Here is a 15,939-nt window from a genome sequence, read left to right as displayed (position 1 = left end):
TTTTTAAAAAGCAAGCATGAATGATATTTATAAGAAGCAATTACACCAATACTTAAAAATACGCCACTATATGCCTTTCTTGGAGAAAAAGAAAACCACAGTGGAATATATCAATAATTGTACCTCTCTGAAAGATAAATCTAAGTTATTTAATTGTGGAAATAAACCTATAAGCAGGCAAAAAACACTGAATCACTAAACGGAATTCCATTTAAATAAAAGGGCATCTGGCCTAACTCTGAGATGCAGATGTCAAATGCTTCCTTTTTTTTTTACTTCATAATTTATTCATGTATTCAACAAAGTGCCGAGTGCCTACCATGTGCTGGGCTTGTCTCTTTTATTTGATGACAGTCCCCTAGGCTCCTACGGACGAACGACAAGATTACATTTAGACGAAATAAAAGTGAGATCCCAAATCATCAGAGGGTTCACTGAGTCACCGTATACCAAAAGGCAGCTTTGACAAAGCACCCTCTTGGGAAGGAGCCATGACCGTAATGGCTGTAAGGGTTCATGCCCCCAAGATCGCACCTCACTCTTCTTCTAAGACGCAAAATCTCTCAAAAGTTTCCGGAAGAGGAGCCAGAAGCACAATGGTGAGAGAGTCTGCCAGCTTTTAGAAGGTCAGGTGATGCAGAAGTGCTGCTGGTTTGACTTACTGAATACACAACGAAAGGTGTATTTAAAAGGGAAACCCCAGGCTGGTGTCAGGCCAGACACGACCTCTTCCCCTCCTTCTCGGGGACTAGACCTTCGTTGTGACCTTGGCCTCCTGGGGAGACTAATTACAGCTCAGTCCCCTCTTGCAGGGACCCTGCAGCCCCACTCCCAGCCCTCTGCTGCAGCCTGTTGCCCGGTCTAGGGCTGCCTTCCACTGGGTGGTCCCTCCAGCACTGCCATGGCCCTCACAGTCTGTGGGCCCCAAGCCAGGCCCAGCAGCGCCCCCACTGTCATCATCCTGCTGGATGCTGCGTTAGAGCCTCCCAGGCCACTTCCTGCCGAGATGCCGGGAGGGAGCTGCACTCTAAGCTCTGGACTGTCCAGCCTGTAACGGGCTGGAGCCCAGTCAACCAGCCTTGATCCAGAAGCCTGGGAACTCAAGCCTTGAGCATCTTAGGGAAAAAACAAGAAAGACTTTCCTCATTCTGCTGTCTTCCGAATACCACTCTGGATTCTGGCTCCAGCCCCTCTGAGATTGTAAACATCTGGGGGGTGACAGACAGCCTGACCCTGTGACTCCGCCGCAGGCCCCCTGTGGATACGCAGATGACGGGTGGAGAGCGGTCAGCCGTCCCAGCCCGATAAGGGTCCCTAAAAACCCCAAATCAATGGGCAGATTTAGCCTTCTCAAACCACGCCACATACCAGCATCTGTGACATATGGTACAAATAAAATGGGCTTAGTCTTACATCGGGAAGGAGGTCATTAGAGGCAGCTGAAACCGGGAAACCTCACGGCAAAGACAGAAAAGGCCAGGCTTGGAGACGACACGGCTGCACGCCCAGCTGCACACGCTCCGCGGGTCAACGCTGGCTCTGCGTCCAGCCTTGGAAGACTCTGCTCCTTCACTGGAGGCTAAATTTGTCCCCGAGCACCCACTGCCCTGTGGAAAACCTGGGCTAAGACTTCAAATATGACCTAAGTCTTGGTCAAAACACAGGCAGGCATTCATGTGAGTAACAGACGTGTCACTGTGTGCCTGCCGCACACGGTGCCCATGGAGGGGAGGAGACCAGAGCTTCTCCTCTGTTTCAGGACCTGCTTTGGGTCCAGCTTCCCAGGACAGGCCTCCGAGGGTCTGTCCTCCTCTTCTCTCTACTCCCGGCGCCCCGAGTCTGCACTTCCTGTGCTTCAGAGCCGGAGGCCACTCCTCAATTCCATAAGCTCGGGTCTAAATGCACCAAAGAGGAGGGTCCTCCCCCAGATGAGTGCCTCCTTGATAAATGGATGGAAAGGGCCCCAAATCTCCCACCTGAAAAGGGCCAGGATGTAAGGAGGCCACAGAACACGAGCAGTGATGCGGCCATGGGGACGGGGACCCGGCCGCCGTTTTCAGTCAATGCTTTTACTTTGATTCATTTCCCCCTTTCTCTGTCCAGGCTGAAGGGTCACTAACAGCTCCGGGTCCAGAATATGCTCTGGGACAGTCGTCCCCTACCTTTTGCCCTCACAAACTATGACATCCAGCCCCCCACCCCCACCCCCACTGCCAGGCCTGCGAAAGCCCACTGAGCCACCTTTGTTTTGTTTGTGTTGATCTGTTTAATTGCACGATTGCTTTTGAGGCTTATTTAAGGAGTGGTTTAATTTGTTTCTTCCTGGTCTCCTGGCCCCGCCCCAGACGTCAGGTCCTAGAGACAAGGGACCTGAGCTGTCATTTGCACGGAAGTGTCTTGGCGCCTGGAATCTAGTGAGCGGCGGCTGACCAGAGGAGGGGGTTGCCCACGAGATTGTGGGGTGCAGCCACGGCGAGCGCTCGGGCTTTAACTCTGACTGTGGCTTTTACCAATGAAACATTCCCTCCCTCTGCATTTTGTCCTAAGAGAAGCAGTAGCGAGCGGTGAAGACCTCGTTGTTTCCATCACCGTGGAAGCTGGCATCTCATCTGGAAGGCACCAGCCCTGTCAGGCAGGCCTGGCCTATCCAGCCCCCAGATGGGTGTCAGGCGGCTGGGACCGTCCCAGCTGGCTGACATTACGGCGGTTACTGTAATAAAGACCAGGGTTAGCTGACAAACTTGGTATTTTCTTATACGGCTGCTGTGAGTTTTACAAAGTGTGAGGCAAGCCTCAGGTCGGCAGCGCTGCAGCAAAACAAAAACACACAACAGAAAAAACCCACACTGCTGAGGTCAGCTGTTGAGGTTCTCCTCGTGTACAGCTGTTTGAAAAATACAACACGACACAACACAACACAACACAATACAATACAAGCAGCTGTGCGGTGGGGAGAAGTTAGGTCAAATCCAGGACTGAAAGAAATCTGTTTGGAGCTGCCATTGGGGGTGCAGGGCTGCCCCGTGGAACTGCTGCAGGGATTTAAAGAGGCAGAAGTTCATTTCCTGCGATTCAAGGAACTTTGCTGACGCCTGTGCTGGCGCGGGGTTCGAAGGACTGGGAATGGATCCGGCCGCCCAGGCACACAAGGCACGCTCCCCCAGCAGCTCGTCTAAATGCAGGGCTGCTCCACGTTGATTGATGGCCCAGGCAAACGACCTATTAATCCAACAGCAGCCCCACTTCTATTCCTAACTTACTGGAGGCAGAACGGCCACTGGAAGTGGTTTTCAACTGCTTCCTGTGGTTCCCCCGACTCTGCGGGGCAGGGGCTTCTATTTTTAGAAAGTGACCATTGCCATGAAGGTCCAGTCGGCCATAGATGCGATGTGGGGACTTGCGGGTGGCCTGGGCAGACTGGGTGGGCTCTTCATTCAGATGGTATTTTAAGAGTTCCTTTCAAGTGACGCATAGTGGAGAAGGCCACCACTTCCTCCTGAAGGGTAAGAGGGTGTGTCGAGGCCAACAGACGCTAGGACGCTTGGCCGTAAGGTGTGTCACTGTGTTTGGAGGGCTGGTGGCCTCCCCACGAGGCTGCGTGGCTGGCGTCCATGAAACACCGAGATGTGTGCACGCTCATTTGCATTTACCACGTACCTTCTCTGAGTGTGACGGTACGTTGTGGGTTTTTGTTCAGAATGGCTCAGTTTCACATATTCTGTTCCCCTCCAGTCAATGGGTCACGTGTTAGTTTGGGTTTCCTGGGAAGCAAATCCTGGCACAGGGGTTCACGTGCACGTTGCTTCTGTGGGAGATGGTCCCCGTCAGCACCCCTTGGGGCGTGGGCAAGCGAGGCAGGGATGGGAGACAGTCAAGGATGTCGGTGAGTCGGAGATTCCTCAGAAGGCACTGCGGGGCCAGGTGGCCCATTTCTCCAGCTCTCCGAGGTCGCAGGTTCTTCTGAAGGTGAAGGACCCTCTTTGTGGCCAAGCTGGGGCTCCAATTGACACGTAAGCCTGCAAACATGGGAGCAGGAAGCAGGGAACGGAGCAGGGAAAAGAATTCACAGAGCATCTGGATGGCGAGAGCTGAGGTTTCTGTTGGTTCTCCTGCCCCCTTGGCTGTTTTTTCTCACGGCTCTCATCTCATCACAGATGAAACTCTGTCACAACTCAGTATTCGTACAGCACTCCTCCTGGCTATGAAGCCTGATCTGAATGCTTTAGATGCATTTCTTTTTCTCTCTCTGTTTACTTTGCATCTTATTTTGTGCACTCATTTTAAGCAAATCACACCCACAATGAAATATCCCCACGCGGCCACAAGGACAGCTAAGGTTAAAAAGGCTGATAATTCCAAGTGCTGGCGAACATATGAGCAACAAGAACTCTCACACGTTGTGAAGAAAACAGGACGGCCTATCTTATAAGGTTAAATACAGACTCACCATAGGACCCAGTAATACCCGCCTCTAGATGGTACCCCAAGAGAACGCACGTCCACACGAAGTCCTGTGCATGGACGAGCACAGCAGCGCTATTCATAGTAGCCCCAAGCTATCTGGAGCACTCTGCCTGGGTTCAAGCCCCGCCTCTGCATGTTAAAATGCTGAGTGATGTTGGCTTAGAAACTTAGCCTCTTTGAGCCTCTCTTCCACATCTGTCTAATGGAAATAACAGTAGCGACCACCTCATAGGGCTGTTGTGAGTATTAAATGAGTGAATATGTCTGAGAGCTCCATATTGGGTTACTTGTGTGCCTCAAAAAGATATGTTCAAGCCCTAATCCCTGGAACCTGTGAATACGACCTTAGTTGGAAACACGGCCTTTGCAGACCTCACCACCAAGGGCTGAGGTGAAATGTCTGCTGGGACTGCTTCCCAGAGGCGCACAGCACCACCCAGGGCCTTCTCCACCACGTGCAGCGATGAGAGACAAGCTTCACGGGCATCCCTTGGGCCAGCAGATGGCCAGGGGTGTGGCCCAGCTCACCTGTATCCTACCTGGGCCGTCTTAACGGGTCCATCACCCCCTGGGGCTGCCCCCGCAGAGCTCTGCCAAGCACATGTCCTGACATCGGCGGGCGGCCAGGCGCGCTCACACACACATGCTTGGGTGGAGATGCGTATCGCAGCCCCTGAGATGTGGGTTTTCTTCCAGATCAGATATGGGCCGAGGCCTCGCAGCTCCAGCAGAAGGGAGGAGAGGCACCGCATCTGAGTTGCATTAGCCAAACCAGCCCCAATTTATTTTTCCATGCCTGAGAATAATGATACATTTTTAGTCTTGTGAGATGCTGCACTTCAGGGAAAAGGCACAAAGACTCAAGTAACCCTGAATGCGGTTGTGGCCAGGCCCCTTCCGTGGATTTCTCTCCACCTTCCCGGGACTCCGAGAGACCCAGCTCCCATCCCCGGCGTCCTTCATCCCACCCCGTTCCGCTCTCGCCCCCAACACCCCTCTGCAGGTTGCCTTTTATTTCAACACAACACGTCAAAGAACGAGGTTTGGTTTTGGGAGCCCAGGTTTGTTGCTTGCAAAAGACTGTCTAAATGGAGTGACGCAGGTGTGCTTTGGGGGTGGTCTGAGAGACAGAGAAGCCCGGGGACAACACCAAGCCCGTGGGCTAGTGCAGCCCCAAACCGGAAGCTTTCCAGCCAAGCAAGCACGGTGAGGAGAGACTGGATGGGTCTCAGCTCAGACCACAGTCATGATGAGATCCACGTCTGTTCTTGGCAAGGATCCGATAGGAGAAAGTCTGCCTTCCGTCCTATACCACTTTCTGTTTGTGCTTTTTCTCCTTTATTTTAATGCAACTCCCTCTCCCCTTTAACACACCTTTAACCCTCTGTGACCTTGTGCAGTCTCAGCAGCGCCACCCTACTGAGACTTGTTCCAAAAAACCAGTGTCAGTCATTTACACATTAGTATAAATAAGCCATGGACGGGCTCCTTTTCTGGGCTGGAAGTGGCATTTAAGCCCCAGTTGTTCAGCGCTTGAACCAGCAGGCAGGCTGCGGCTGTCTGTATCTACAGCTGAAGCTGCTCCTGCCTGAGGTGGACAAAAGCACGTTTGCAGCACATACTCATCACGGGCACATGGGCACACGTGCGTGTGCGTGCGTGTGTATAGGTGCACACGCACACTCTTCCAGGATCCCAGGGTGGAATATAAGTCACAGTTTCCAAAGGTCATTATGGGTGTTCCAGCACTGAGAAGTGCTGCCAATGTTGTCCTCCGAAAAGGAAGCAAGTGAGTGTTCCCATGCTGGAACGAACCGGCTGTGTCTACCCTGGACGGTGGCGGCGGGGGCGGCGGGGGGGGGCGGGGACGTCAGGTCCCCGGGACGCCGATGACCCTGGGTATGAGGTGTACGGGGCTTTGCGCTTATTACAGAGTCGCGTTATAAACAGGACTTCTTTTTAATGGTAGTGGGCACCAACTCAAAGACGTCTGCTGAAAAACTGTGCTCTTCTCTCTGCTGACTCATTTGGTGGGAATTACAGCCCCAAATGCCAGCGTGTGGCTGAGCCACATGACCCTCCACTGAAAAATAAGGACAGGATCGTTTCAGTCTTGCAAACAAACAACGGAGATGCAGCCAGATCTTCTTCCTCTGTTTGTTTTTTTCATTCACATCAACAGCTCTACACCCAGCATTCAGTGTGACCCCCCTGGGTCAGTGCCTCCAGATTTGAGAAGAGAGAGGAATGGGTCACAAAGTGACCGCGCTGCTTTTTAAAATTTTTTTTTATTTTTTATTTTTTTGTGGTACGCGGGCCTCTCACTGTTGTGGCCTCTCCCGCTGCGGAGCACAGGCTCCGGACGCGCAGACTCAGCGGCCGCGGCTCACGGGCCCAGCCGCTCCGCGGCATGTGGGATCTTCCCGGACCGGGGCACGAACCCACGTCCCCCGCATCGGCAGGCGGACTCTCAACCACTGCGCCACCAGGGAAGCCCTGCTTTTTTTATTTTTTAATAAGTGAAAAGGAACCTTGGTATGTAACAGAGGGAGGAGATGAAAACTCTGAATGGTCTGATTTTTCGGCCGAGTCCTAGAAGTAGTAGCGTGATAAATAAGCTGAAAGGAGAAACAAAGCCTGGACTCCAGCTCACTCTGCCACTAACTAGCCTGGTCACCTATGCTGCCATTTTCCCTCTGGGACCCCAGGTTTCTCATCAGCGAGATGAGGAAGTTGGTGTTGGCCAGAGCGGCACTTCCCCGGAACACAGAACCCCAGGCCAGCACCCACCCCAGGCGCGGCTTATAGGTCAGCTCATGTTCTCCGGCAGACCTCTGAACCCTTCTCAACCCCGCTCTCTGTGAGCCATTAGCAATCGGTCAGAAATCTAACAGCTACATGTGGTTGTCATATCCACATGTGCTGTGTTTGCCAACTATTTCCAGTAGTTTCCTGTCCAGGATTTTGGTAGGATTGCACTGCCTGCCTTTTTGGGTGACTAGTTCAGGCCAATGAGTCATGAGCCAGTGAGAAATGGGTCACTTCTGGGCTGGGGTGCCTCAGTGCTGCCGTGAGACCCTCCACGTCCCCCATGCCTCACAGGGCAACTGGAATTATCAAGTCATTGAGCAGAGGGCCCTGCTGACCTACAATGGACCTGCCCCATGAAGGAGAAATAAGCCTTTATTTAAAAAAAAAATAAACCTCAGAATTTGGGGGTTGTTTGTTACTTCAGCGTGTCTTGGCCCTTCCTGACTGATACATCATCCTCGGCCTCTTGGGCCCTGTGGTTTTACAAGTCTGGGTCTGGTGACTTGGCCGTTCTGCCTGATTCAGAGCTGTCCCTTGGGACACTGACATCAGACCAAAAAGTTTATGGCAAGAACTCCCATGATGTTAGCGCTCAGATCTGTTTATGGTCCTTCAAGGACAGTTTTCCCAGCTAGTCGAGACACACCAGAGCAGAGCCAATGTCCAAACACTGACCACACCCTTCTGGTGTCGGGATGTCCTGAGAAGCAACATAACAGCTAGCAGTTCTACGTTCACCTCTCTTCGTTTGTACGATATTTGCCAGCTTGAAAAACAAGTTCTCACACCAGTTTTCCTTTAAAAATGGTGGGTCCGGGGCTGTCCAAGGTTCTGTGTTTTACTCCTAAACCTTTCCTCTAGACCAGTAGAAGCCATGACACTAAAGCAATGTGTGAAGACAGAGGGAAAGAACGCCACCCATGGTGCTAACCGACCGGAATCTTACTCACCAAAGAGGTAGCTTCCTCCAGGAATCATCCGGGCCCACGTGCATGCAGGGCTATGTAGGCGCAGAGATGGAGCGAAATGGACCCTTCCCTCGGGGCGTCACTGTCCAGGGGGTAGAGTGCAGTGTAGCAGGAGGTGGAGCCTCCCTGTTAGAAAGTGACAATCCCGAGGTTAGTCTTCAGCAGAGAGGCTGAGTCACGTAACGCTCAGGCCTCTGGAGCCTGCAGACCTGTCTTCACGACCAGTTTGCCCACTTTACCACTTAATTCACTCTAAACGTGGGCCAGTTGTTTAACTGGACAAGCTGAAAAACCACCTGTAACTAACACAACACTGTTAATCAACTATACTCCAATATAAAATGAAATTTTAAAAAAAGTCATCTGTAAACCAGGCAGCAACGTCCATTATTACAAACTTATGTATGAGTGATGGAGCCCATGCTTTGCGCCCAAGCCTGCTGCCCGACGTCTGCTGGGGACTCCCTAACCTCTGGCTGCTGTCACCCCACTTCCAGCAGGAAAGGGACACCCCGATACTCGAGGGTACCCCACACGTTCTGTCCCTGCCACCCTGTGCTCAAGAAATCTAAGACTCACTCCCTGAAAGAAACATCGGGCAAACGAGGAGGCTCTTAGGAGCCCGACAAGCCTTTGAAGGTGCCGGCAGCCCCATTGCTGAAGCTTTAAGTCCCGAGAAACAGTCACTATATGAACAGAACACTTGCATTAAATGTGCTAGACATGTTTAAGAGGATAAGAATAGAGAATGCCTGCTCTTTTTTTTGCCATTTACAAAATTTTTATTCTAAAATTAACATACCGTAAGATTAATTTTCAAAATTCCATTTATAATAATGAACTAATTCAAACATACAGATGAGCTCAACCAGCCCTTGCTTTGCACACTGCCGTGTTAACCCAACTCACGCATAAACCCACGGGCACGCGTGCCCGTGAATGTGGAGCCACCAAAGCCAGGACTCCTTACAGAGTGATGTGGTAAACACTTCTCTACCCCCTCATGGGCTTGACAAGCTTTTTAAACACTGGGATGGGATTTCTGGCAATTTTTGTTTCATCCTTTGCACTTCTCTGTGTTTTTTTCCTCTTGAAGTCTGTATATGGAACATGCATTCCCTCTGCAATCATACTTTACGGTTAAAATAATAATGCAAAACAATAATGCATCTTGAACTCTGCTCTTGAACTGTTTACACCTGATAGCGTGTTTCCTTTCCGCCACACCCATGTGAGATACTTGGGATTAGTACTATTTGATTGTTGTGGATACAGGCTCAGAGAGGCGACGTGAGTTGCCCAGGGTCACACAGCTCCTAACAGGGTGAGATGGAGAGTCAGTTGGTGTTTTTTCATGTAAGACAGCTCTTATCACTGAACCAGAGCCACCTCCTTGGATGGTGAAAAGTTCTTGGGAAAATCTTACTGCTGAGATGATATGCCTTTTTAAAAAATAATTAATTACTTTATTTTTGGCTGCGTTGGGTCTTCGTTGCTGCGCGTGGGCTTTCTCTAGCTGCGGCGAGTGGGGGCTACTCTGCGTTGCAGTGCACAGGCTTCTCACCGCGGTGGCTTCTCTTGTCGCGGAGCACGGGCTCTAGGCACACAGGCTTCAGTAGTTGTAGCACGCAGGCTCAGTAGTTGTGGCGCACAGGCTTAGCTGCTCTGCGGCATGTGGGATCTTCCTGGACCTTTTTTTTTTTTTTTTTGGAAAGATGTGGCATTTTATTAACAGATGGTCATAATGGAAATGTGACCAAAATTCACAAATAGGGAAACTGAGGAACACATTAACGACTAGAATCAAATCACAAGACCTGAATGAATACTGATGGAATCAGCTCCGTCACAGTTACAGTTCTGTTTCCTATCCATTTTTCTTTGAATCCATGTCCCCTGCACTGGCAGGTGGATTCTTAACCACTGCTCCATCAGGGAAGCCCAAGAGATGATATGTCTTTTAAACAATGGCACACGTCCCTGTTGAAAGAAGCATTTCTCTTGAGTTAAGGGCTAAGAACTCACTCTCCTTCAGAGAGAATGCTGAAAAGAAGCCGTCAGCCCTTTCTCCCTCTCCCTCAGCTGAAGAGTAAATATATTTTGGCTGTGTTTAAGTTACGAGAACGTAAAGAGAGAGAAGTTTACTAGTTGTGGGTAATCTGTACAATCTGTAACTACAAAATCATTTCTATTTACTTATTTTGAAGGGTCTAACCTGGTATTCTTTTAAAACAACCCCTGTGTAGACTGCAGAAAGGAAAACTAACCATGGCAACCTGGTCGTGGAAGACAGAGAGCTGACAACAGACAGCGTGCGATCGGAGTCTGAGGCTCAGAGATCATCTGAAGCAGCACCTCCTGAACTTGGCTCTGTGAGCAGTTTTCCTGGGGCTCTTGTTCAAATGCAGACGCTTATTTGAAGGTCTGGTGTGGGGCCCAGGACTCTGCATTTCCAACCTGGCGTCTCAAGGGCCTTGGATCTGGTTTCGCAGCTCGGAAGCACATTAGAATCACCTGAAGCTTTGAAGATCCTGGCACCTGAGCCCAACAGCAGACAGATTAAATCACACACCCTGGCGCTGGACCCAGGTGATTCCAGTGTGTGCGGCCAGGCTTCAGAATCACTGCTTACAACAAACAGTTCTCCAACCTTTAATCCCAGGAGCACTTGACACGCTTAGACATGATTCAGGATTTTTTTATTTTTATTGGAGTCTAGTTGATTTACAATGTTGTGTTAGTTTCAGGCGTGCAGCAAAGTGAATCAGTTACACGTATACATATATCCACTCTTGTTTTAGATTCTTTTCCCATATAGGCCGTTGCAGAGTATTGAGGAGAGTTCCTCGTGCTCTACAGCAGGGCCTTTGATTCAGGATCTTGAAGAGCTTTTCCTATCCTATTTATCACATTAGAAAATAAAACTAAGTAATATAAAAAATTCATTAATTGATTCATTTCATTTTATGTTAAAATGAAAACATGTTTTATGAAAAGTAACTATCTCACAAAACAAACAGAATCGAGTGAGGACAGTGGCACTGTTGCCTGTCTGTGCCTCGAGTGTCTGCGTGACTAGGACACGGTTCGGGCCTCCCCGCTGCCCCTCCCTGCACCTGACCTGCCGCTCTTCATCTTGTTTCATCCCCAGCGACGCTGGCCCAACGTGGAACGCACAGAAGAGGAAGCCGAGCTCCGAGGGTGCAAGGTCTCTGTCCAAAGTCACACCGTGAGTACCAGGGCCTAGGCTGACTGACTCTAAAACCAGCACTCTCAACCGCTAGGCTAGATCCCCCCCATGGGTGGACGAGACACAAGGGCCTGGGTCTCATGCTCCGTAAGACCCCCGTGAACGTTTCCTGGAAGGTGCTCAGTGAGCCCCCAGCGTCCCTCCATCTGACGCCCGCAGCCTGGACTGTCGCGTGTCCAGCCTTCTCGCTGCCCAGCCTGCAGTGATGGATGCGTTTTTGTTTGATTCCGTGAGATCGCGCAAATTCATGCAGCGCTTCCTGTGGGTCAGGCACTCCTCTGGCATTCCATAAATACCAACCCCTTTTATCCTCATGGTAACCCTGTGCTGTAGGTTCAGTGTTGCTCCCATTTTACAGGTGAGGAAACTGAGGCCACACAAAGCCGGGATTTGGACCTCTGCAGTCCGGCTCCAGCTAAAGATCTGTCCTCTGCTGCGTCCAGTGACAAAGGGAGCTGCTCTGGTCTAGAAGGCCACCCTGAGGCGGTGAGAGCCTCTGCCTGGAATACTGGAGCATCTTTCCCTCCAGTTCAGAGCGTCCACCTTGGCACTGGGCTCTGGAGCCATCCACTGGCCCTGCCACTGCTCACCAGGGATTACCTCTGTCAGCCTGCAGTTCCTCCTCCGTTCTGTTACCTGCTCACGACAGCCTCTCCTCTGTACCTTGCTGGCCGTCACTGTGGCTGGGGTGTACTTCTCTCCCCCTTGGTGATGGCTTTGGTTAGTGGCGTGTGGGCAGGAGTGACAGCGTGTGAGTTCTGAATCAAGACCTGGAGAGCCACAGTGGATTCCTCTTCACCCTCTTGCATTCCTGCCACCATCACTGGAAAAGCATGCCCGTGTAGCTGCTGGTCTTAGAATAGGCAACACGTGGAGCAGATCTAAACCTGGCCCACAGCAGAGCCACCCGGCTTACAGATCTGAGAGAAAGAAACACATATTTGCTACTGGAAGCCTCTGCGATCTCAGGGTCATTTGTTACACAGCATTAAGTGCCGAGTGTGTCATTTGATAACAAGGGTGGAGACGATGTGTGAGCGGCTCTTAGTGTGGTGTCTGGCTCAGGGCAGCCCCCGTGAACATGAACCATTATAACAGCTACTTCAGATGCAGTTTCCACACAGCCCCTCCTCTTTCTCCTTCCTTAGTCAGCCGAGGCTCTGCAGCCTGCCCACCCTCCCCACCCAAAGGAACGAGGTGCTCACATACCACGGAGCAACAGGCTTGGGAGCCTGGGCCAGGTTTGTGGAAAACGGGAAAAAGCCCTGGCCTCAGTGAATGGGGTTTTTCAAACTTATCTCGAATTCTCTTGGTGAGGCTGGTGGGTTTGTGCCTGACGGTGTTTTCTGAAAGGGTCTTTGTGGTATGAGCGTGGATGAAAAATGAGAAGCAGGAAGGAAACAGGCTTGACTTTGTTAAGAAGTGTTGCAGGTTTCAAAGGGAACTTGAAGGTGAGTCCAGGGCATGGGCCTGGCTCTGGGTTTACAGCAGGCCCAGGACTCAGTGCCAGGCACGGAGGGAACCTGCCGTCCCGAAGGTGTCCTGGACGCCGTCCTGAGCCTGCTGGTGCCACACCTGCTTTCCCTCGTTGACGTCTCACACAAACACACAACTTCAGCTGTTTACTGGACCAGGAGAGCAACCCATGATCCAATCCTTTTCTGATCATCTACGGAAGGCAGTAGAAAGGATCTGCTGTCAGGAGCTCGTTTCTCTCTGAGCTGTGTGACCCTGGGCACGTTAACTTTAGCTCTCTGAGCCTCTGTTTCCACGTCTGTGATAGATGGACACTGTAATGCAGACCTCATAAGGCTGTGCTGAGGACACAGCAAGAGCGAGCGTGTCCGAGCTTCCAGCCCCTTAACTGTGGCTCGATGCTGGCTATTAGGACTGCGGTCCTCACCTTTCTGTTTCAACGGATGCCAAGCTCCCCCACTTGTCTCTTAGCTCTGACTCACAGTGGCCGCTGCTAAACTGAAATGCCCTCTGTTTATTGACATTTCTCATCTACAATTAACATGTAATGAGTGCCCTGGACGGACGAACGAAGAAGAACCTTTTCCTTCCAAGGAAAGTGGGAACTTACTCTGTGGTGCTGGGCAGCATAGTTAAGACGAATGGAATGAATGAGGCAAAGGAAACTCAAACTGGATATCAAGAAGTTCTGCGCATAACAGCTATTAGAGGAAACGGTGACAGGGCCGTGTGGTGAGCCAGGCGGAGCCAGGCTGGGAAAATACCGGCAATCTGTAATTTCACAGCAGGACAGTGGGAGACGTCGTGCTCGTGCCCAGGCAGAGAGGGGAGCAGGGGAGCGGGACGCAGCCAGCAGGGTGGCAGTGACTTGTTACACTCACGCAGGTGTCGTACGGGGGCTGTTGCTAACCACTATGGGTCATTGCAACTAAGCCGGGCTGTCATTCGGGTCATTGCTGAATCTCAAAATAGGGCAATTATAGGCGAGAATCTGGAATCAGGCACTGTGAAGGGATGCATTCATTTAAAGGAGGGGCTTAATAATAATCTATAATAACTAAATAATAATCTATCATAAGTAAATAGTGAGCAATAAGCTATAAATAATACGTAATAATCTATGACAACGGAAGGTACCCCACCTTCTTCACTTTTCACAGCCACTAAGAATTCATTTTCCAGAACATTCACCTCCCCACCCCCAGTTCTCTTTTCGCAGACCAAATCAGACACAAAACTCTCGCGGTGCTGACTTGTTCTTGTTCCTCATTAATCGTTACTTGAATGTTCTGGAGGTTTTGCATTCCGGAACCTTCTTTGGCCTTCTCGTTTTTTGTAATTTTCCCAATGAGATAAGACATTTGGGGTCTGTTTTGGGAGTAGTGAGGGGTGAGTGTCAGTAAAAAAGAAAAACCCAAAACACGGGAAAAACTGTCTTCCCTTCGACATCCACAGACTCTCAGTCCATAACTGGCTTCTTCATTCCATTTCTGTTTTGGAGACCATCACAGAAAATCCCTGACACTGCCTTCTGCTGATCTGCAGTGTTTCTCTGTGTCTCAGGAGTCCCTGTTTTAGGGCAAGCACACAGGGAGATGGGGGTGACCCAGATGACACAGCAGCTTAAATGCGGCCCCAGCGTGTCCCCACCCCGGGGAGACAATGCTGGATGGAAAGTCGGGTGGATACACTCATTGCGGCCAAGTGGGGACTGTGCTCCCTGAGCAAGTGCTCTGCAGACAAAGGGAAACTGAGTCGAGGAACGTTAATTGCTTCTGGTACCGTCCCGTTTAGCCATGGATTAACCCTTATCAGCAAGTGGCTTCTTAAGTCTAATTCTGTCCCAGAAGGGAGGCTTGGCCTGTGCCGAGCTGAAGTCGGCCCTCATTTCCCAGGATTACCTGGCCAGTGGGGTCCCACACTAATCCCCACCTCATTTCAGTTAATTTCAACCTCCTGCACAGACCCTTTCCCCGAAGCTACCAATAAGAGACCAAAAAAAAAAAAGAAAGCCCAGCTTTGCTTCCTCCTCCTGTCCTTGCCCAGATTTTCGGAGATAAGAATGAGCCTGGAAAAGCCACCAGCAGACTCCAGAGCCCCAGAGAAGTGGACAGACTTTCCCCTGGGGAAAGGCCGACGTCCTCTTTCTTCCAGGCTGTGCAGAGGCGCCATCTGTGCCCGTCGCTGGGCAGGGGCATGCGTTTGGACCTTGCAATCCCCTGGGTTAGCTGCTCTCTGAGCCTCGCTGGTTGGGGACGACCAGGACCCCTTCGTGGGGCCGAGCTGGGGCTTACAGCCTCTCCCGGGTCCCGCATGGGGCAGCGTGCTCGGTTGCGATTATTCCTCATGGTGGAGAGCTGGTCCAGGACTTTTTCAGGGGTCCCACTAGGGACTGCATCTTCTTTCTCTCCTTTCCTTCCCCAGCTAGCATGGGGAGCAGATTCTACAGGAATAACCAGGACAGGCCTGTGAGTCTGTGCCCTCCTTGCTAGGGATCAGCTCAGGGCAGGGGGGCGATCACACTGAGTCTACCCTCAGTGGGAATTCACGGGGAGGGGGCAGCGCTGCAGCTGTGTGACCTCACAGATGACTCGGGGCCTGAAGCAGCCAGGTGCCTGGGGAATAGATTACGCCCCCCAGATCGACTCCTAGTGGCTGAGCTGGGGACTTCGGCCAGAACTGCGGGACCCGCAGGGAGAGCAGAGGCACCCCCATGGGGGAGAGGCTGCACTTTCCTCCCACTGGGTTTTTATTAATACGTCGCTCTCTATTTGAATTTCCTCCTGTATGCAAGAGAACAAGACAAAAATTCAAAACACCTGGTAGTTCAAAACTTACTCATTAAAAAAAAATCCTGCTAATAAAGATGATAGCAGAAAAGATGAAGTCCAGATGAACCACAGCTGCTGGTCCAAGTGACAAATTCGCATCCCTTTCTTCTCTGTGAGTGGGGAAAGGGGAAGGTATCAG

General features: G+C 51.1%; 1 long non-coding RNA gene across 2 annotated transcripts in view; it reads right to left on the bottom strand.

Moving 5' to 3' along the window:
• The window catches only part of LOC307178247, a 261,744-nt gene that overhangs the window by 24,785 nt on the left and 221,020 nt on the right, over positions 1-15,939 (bottom strand). For both annotated transcript variants that reach the window (XR_013825151.1, XR_013825152.1), the window contains one exon: positions 8,226-8,369. This is a non-coding gene — a long non-coding RNA (uncharacterized lncRNA). The remainder of the gene's footprint in view (positions 1-8,225; positions 8,370-15,939) is intronic.

Source organism: Stenella coeruleoalba, assembly GCF_951394435.1.
Source record: "Stenella coeruleoalba genome assembly, chromosome: 20".
NCBI classification, from domain to species: domain Eukaryota; kingdom Metazoa; phylum Chordata; class Mammalia; order Artiodactyla; family Delphinidae; genus Stenella; species Stenella coeruleoalba.
Note: the sequence above shows the minus strand (reverse complement) of the source record. Positions and strands in the feature narration are given on the sequence as shown.